We start from the raw sequence: 6,364 nt of genomic DNA on the forward strand, positions 1-6,364 counted from the left end.
TCTGTATTACTACTAAATATATTGACTAAATGAAGACCAAAAGCTGACAGGAACTAAAAAACTAGTGTTTGGGTGTGGATCCATCCAATTTCAGATCAATTACTAAGCTTCTGTCAGTGGTTTATTTGTTCTGAGGAGGAATAAAGAAAAAAGAGATCTGTTCTCTGGCTACCTATACAGTACTGAATACATGAAACAGGCACATTTATCAAACAGCAAATGTGCTATATGTGTTACGTAGTATATTAGGCGTTTCTGAAAAGAAAGGGAAAACCTGTGATTTACTACTTACTGTGTTGAAAAAAAAATAACTAAAAATTAAAAAGCTGTGGATTCCTTTTAGGATTCATTTTGCATGCATGTTGAAATAAAAACTGATCTGATACAATGCAAAGTATATAGGAACAGTACAACATAATGTTAATCCTGCATCTTCTTAATAAATAATATATGGTGGCAAAGTTTTAAATTCTTAAAACCATAGTGCAACAAATCTCTAAATTTTATTCTCCTAAACTAAATTCTGAAAGTGATTTTCTTTTCTCTTTTTCTCAATTAAAACAACATCGTTTTGTCTCTCACAACACTCATTTTTGCTCTTTTCCTGTCTGTGTTCCTTTATTATTACTTTGGTGCTAAACATTAACAAAGCCATAACTGGTATAAGCTCAGGAAGCTATTTTTAGGTCAGTTTTATTTGACTATTTATGAGCTTATAAAAACATCCTTAAGTATCAGAAATCCATTGCTTGTATCTTATGATGTTCCAAATTCTTTCAGAGTGAGATCTGGAGAGGATTCAGACAATCCCAGTCAATGAATAACTCCAAACTCAAATGCTTGATTCAGCAATAAAGTTTGACTTTGCAAAAGAAATAAGTTTGGAACATTTGCTCCTCTAGTTGCAAACAGACTTCATCACAAAGGAGATTGACCTTGTAGCCTGATCTGATTTATCAGTAATGCTGGTGATTGCTCCAGTGCTGCTGAATACAAAACCATTCCATGGTACTAGAAATAGGTGTTTTACAAAGATTAATGTTGACCATTGTGATAACTTCTCTCCAGTTTTATTTACTTTTCTAACTGTGTTGGGATATGGGATTGTGAAGCCATGAAGTTTCTATCCTTTCCAGTATTTTCTTGTTAAACAGAGTCCTCCACTTTTATTTTTGGTCACTTCCTTCATTTTCAGATCTATTTCCACTTACACCTGAAATATGTTAATTTATGTTGAAGATATTTATGGAGCAGTATTCACCACGCAATCTGGGTGCTATAAATTTATTTTTATACTTATCACATTATCTCCCTCTCACACACATATATGACCCAGTTACAGTTTGGAATTGATACGTACTTCATAACTGAAAATAGTCCCTCTTTTGGAAACCAAGTTAGACTTATTTTGAGAACTGAGGTTACAAACCTTTTTCTCATAACAGGTAATTATAAGTACATTTATCACCTCTCACCATAGAAACATTACAGCACAATCTACTTTAGCAAGTCACCAATGACAACAATAGCCAGTGGACCCCTCTACTTAGCACTTGTCAGGCTGTGCCTGGAGTACTATGTCCAGTTCTGGTCCCCACAGTTCACAATTTCACCCTGGAGAGGAGAAGGGTCAGGGGAAACACATCACAGTTTTCCATTGCTTAAAGGGCAACTACACTGGGGACAGAGGGTCTCTTGTCATGAGGAGCCACATGGACAGGGCAAGGAACAACGTGTACAAGTTGCACTGGGAGAGGTTTCATCTTGAGACAAGAAAGATTGTTTTTACAATGAGAACAATTAGTCACTGGAACAACCTCCCCAGGGACATGGTAGAGTCCTCATCACTGGAGGTTTTAAGATGTGACTGGACAAGGCATTAGACAATCAGATCTAGACTCCCTTTTCCATAGAAGTTGGACTGCGTGATCTATCAGGGTCCCTTCCAACCTGGGATGTCCTATGATTCTACAATCATAACTTCATCACAGTTTGGGTATGAGTTCAGTAGACTCTAAAACACAGTGGCACAAAAGGAAAGCTTTGAAGAAGCTTGCCATTTTCTCACGTCTGTCCTAGTGTCTCTACAACTTCCCACAAGCATTTTAAAGCTGTATGTTCACTGAAAAATGCTAGTCACCGAAGATCCCATATAGCAACAATCAAGCCATAATAATCATAGGCCTCAGTCACATGAGCTTAACCAAAATTTACTTCTTCAACTTGGCTATCCAAAATCATTTACATCCCTCTTCAAGCGAATAGTACAGAGCAAAATGGAGAACTTCAAGTAGAACACACAATTACAATGCTTAATCCTTGAAACAACCCCTTCAGATAACTGGAGAGTTACCACAGATTGCCTGTTATAAACTACATATAAAACTGTGTAGTATGCCTTGGTAAATAACAACAGTGGATAACGATACATTGTAACAAAACCAGACAATTCAGAATGGCATTCCAATAAATTTGAGGTTAAAGACAAAAGAGCCAAAAAAGGTAACAATTACATCCTCCCAGTGTAATTGCAAATTTAAGAAAGTTTGCCAAGAATATTAATCAAAGAGCATGGAAATGCTTGCATCATATAGTAGAAAAGGAATCTAAGCAAGAGAAAATGGGTAAGGACCTGCATTTGGTAGAGCTAAAAAGGAAAATACTTAGGAAAGTTAGGGAAGGAGACAACTGTCTTACATGAAGGTGTGAAGATGACATATTTATGTGGAACTGAGGAAACACTTTCGATGAGAGGTTCTGGAAAGGAATTATAGCCAAGAAAGGAAGCAAGGTAAGTAAACAATTTCAAGACCAATTTTAGTTTTCATTCTGTGCTACTCAAGCAAACTCACAAAGAGTAAGAGGAGAAACAAAATTCCATCCTAGGGCAAGAAAATATAAATTTCATTCTTGTTCCAATTATTATATTTCCTTCTTTCATTTCAAAGTTTTACCTAAACTTTAAAAAAATCTAACAAATTAACTTAATGATCATGCACATGAATATAGCATATATTACTAAAATTGGATTGTGATATACCAATAAAAATTTGATTTAATATATAAAATTTACCTGATATTTTATCCTTTGAACATTTGCTCAGAATAGGAGACAAATGTATTGGGTTTGCATGGCAAGGTTTTGCCACTTGTAGCTATGCCTCCTTCAGAGATGTACCACAGATGTATTTGCTCAAAACCCAGAAGACTTAGAAAACCAGAACAATAAGTAAATAGCATTTTTCCGCATTCAAATTTTAAGGTATCTATAAAGCTTCTTTTTCAGACATATGTTTTGCATCAACACAATTCTGTGTAACTAGAAAGTATGTGAAAATGAACACTAACTTCCAACTATTTCTGACCTCTCATTCTAAAAGGTATCTACTTCACAGTTACAATGCCAGCTGCAAAGCAGTAGTGATTTCTACCAGGTCCTACAAACTATCCAAAGAGAAACAGAAAAGAATAGTCAAAGTCCATTTGTGTACAAAGACGGCTTTTCCTTCCTGTATTTTCATTCTTGAAAGCTTCCAGAGACATTCAGAAAATTCCTTCTATAAATTAGGTTTTCTGTCACATTGCACCATCGCTGACAGGTAGATGTAATAATTACCTGTAGAGCATCTAAAGCCTGCAGAATGAAGTCTCGACTGCTAAAATTGTTATTTTTATTTACTTCATTAAATAACTGTAAATCTGCTAGTGTACACCACAAAAACATTCAAACTACTTTAATAGCTGAGTATGTGTCACCTATAGTTACTGTGTCTGTCCTGCTGTTTATCATGGAAAGATTTAGGGCACTAGATTATGATTCATATTTTTTTCCTGTGGTGACAGATTGAATTACCTCATGAAAGAGAGTTTACTTATTTTTTTATTTGAATGTAATTCAGGATTTAGGCTGAAATTTACATATGTGTACCCTCTCACAGTACTTATATGAAAATATGCATTCTAAAGAGGAAAAATATTATTCAAATATATAAAAATATTATCCCTATTTTTAACTCCACTAGAGGACAGAGAGATTTTTCTAGGAAGTACATCATTTAGAGGCTGATTTAAAACTTACAGATGACAGTAACACACACAGACCTTAACTGAGACAGGAGGTCTGCTGTGCTCGGCTCTGTAGAAATGCATAGAAAAGATCAACTAAACTGGAGGGAAATGATCTTCAATCTTCATTTTCTAAATACAAAAAAAAATAATAAAAAAGGAAACATCAGGGGATGGCAAAAACCTCTAGGCAGGTAGAGAACAGGACTAACCAGGTATTGTCCCTACAGTAAAGCAAGATTCAGAGGGCCTGAGAAATGGAGAGAAAAAAAAAGTGTTGATTTTCGTTCCTTCTCCTAATTCCCCCTCAACTCCTCCAGCTACTTACAAGTACTAGACTGCTGCTTGCTAGATAGTTGTAACCCCAAAGAGGGCCAAATATCTTTAAGAGAGGAAAGCCAGAAACAAGCTCTTTAGTGATGGAAGAGAACATAACACCAAGATATGCTTTAAAAAAGACAACCAACCAAACAAAAAACCCACCAGATAGTGGCTCATACGGAATCTACAGACAATGGAATAGAATCAATTTCATCTACTGAAAATAAACACTCTTTGGCTGATTAGACACCAAAGCAGTTATCTGCAAATGACTGCTTTAATTTATGCTGAATTTTCCCTCATCATTATTCTGCACTGTATCTGTAGCCTGAGAGAAAAAAGAAAACAAAAGTGGGGGATGGAAGATAAAAAGAGAACAGAAAGAAGAAAAGCAGTGTCAATTCTCTGCAATATAGAGAAGCATTTCCCCAAACTTTTCTTCAAAAGCATAGAGTTTATTTTGCAGGAGAATTCTCTGAAATAAAGCTGCTAAAATATAATAGTCCAAAGAGGGTTTATTTAGTTGCAAGCTTGAAAAACGTCTATAATAACCAACTGGTGTTATACCTCACATACATTTTCATTCAGACAGTAAACAAAAAACAAATACCAGTTCAAACTACATTTCCTCAAAAAACAGAAACAAGTCCTACTCTGTTTGTACACAGCTACCACGGCCCCATCCACATTGGCAAGATTTTATTGTTACCACTAGTAATGCCTTTAACTTTTTGGATCTACATTCTTGTAAGACCAGCTTCAGTGTAACTGAACATTCAAGATTTGAAATTCAGATTTCGTTCTTTCTGTCCCTTTTCTTCACTGATATTTATCCAAATACTATCTGACCTTTTTTCTCCTACAGCTGCATTCACCTGATGATCCAGATCGAGTAACTGGGAGAAGCTGTGAATATACCTACAAAGGCTAAGTTCATGGATGAGTGCTTTGGTATCATAGAATCTATTGATGTATTTTATTGAAAATGAAAAACTGGGAATAATGCACAACGACATTTGTCTTTAGATGTTCATAAATTTGATAACATTTAAATGATTATATAATCACCTGCTAAACTAATTAGGATTATGCTAGCAAAAGGTCTTTTTAAACAAGCAAAAAAAAAAAATCAGTGTGTGCCATTTAAGTCCGTTTTTCCAAAATGTAAAGTGGTTTATCTACATTTTCAAGGACAACTAGTACTAATTTCAGGAAGATACCCAAATAATGCAATTCAAATATAAAACAGAAAAATCATATTCATATCATCTGAAAATGGAAAGAAAAAATAAACTGACAAAGAATATATTAAAATATTGCATATACATTCAAATGTGTTCTGTTTGTTCATAGAATAATAAATTGTCACGGAATTCTAAAGAAAAGAATGGGGAGAAGAAATTAATTTCAACAATCACTGTAATTTTTCTCTGCAGATGGCAAGGTAAGACGAAACTGAGAAGCTTCCTGTAAACTCTACAAAAACCATCTTTCTCCATTTGCTTTTCCAAAAGAACAATTCTCATCATTATAAAAAGATGATTTGTACCTGATGCAGTTCTGGTAAACCTCACAGTTAGACACAGAAACCTGCTTACACAGACTCAGGACAAATGGGCCTTTAGGCCATGCAGTATACTCTTAGTGAGAAACAAATGAAGGTTATGGAAAAGAGTTCCTAAACAGCTTTCCAAACAAATGAAAAGAAGTTACGCTCAGGATCAAAGACGCAATTTGGAAAAGTATCTAGGTTTTCACTTGGGTACTTTATACAACCAGTATCTGAAGTCTTTTATTTCAGGGTAGGAAGGTGAATCCAATTTCCAAATCTCATCTCTCATTATGTGCAAAATCAGACTGTGAAAGTACATTAAAAAAAAAAAAAGCCAACAAAAAACCCAAAATCTTTTCTTATCACTGAGGTGCACTCATTTACTCAGTTTTCCCAGAAGAATGGCATTCAGAACAATGTAGCAAT

The sequence above is a fragment of the Charadrius vociferus genome, unplaced genomic scaffold, assembly GCF_000708025.1.
Source record: "Charadrius vociferus isolate BGI_N301 unplaced genomic scaffold, ASM70802v2 scaffold163, whole genome shotgun sequence".
In the NCBI taxonomy this organism is placed as follows: Eukaryota; Metazoa; Chordata; class Aves; order Charadriiformes; family Charadriidae; genus Charadrius; species Charadrius vociferus.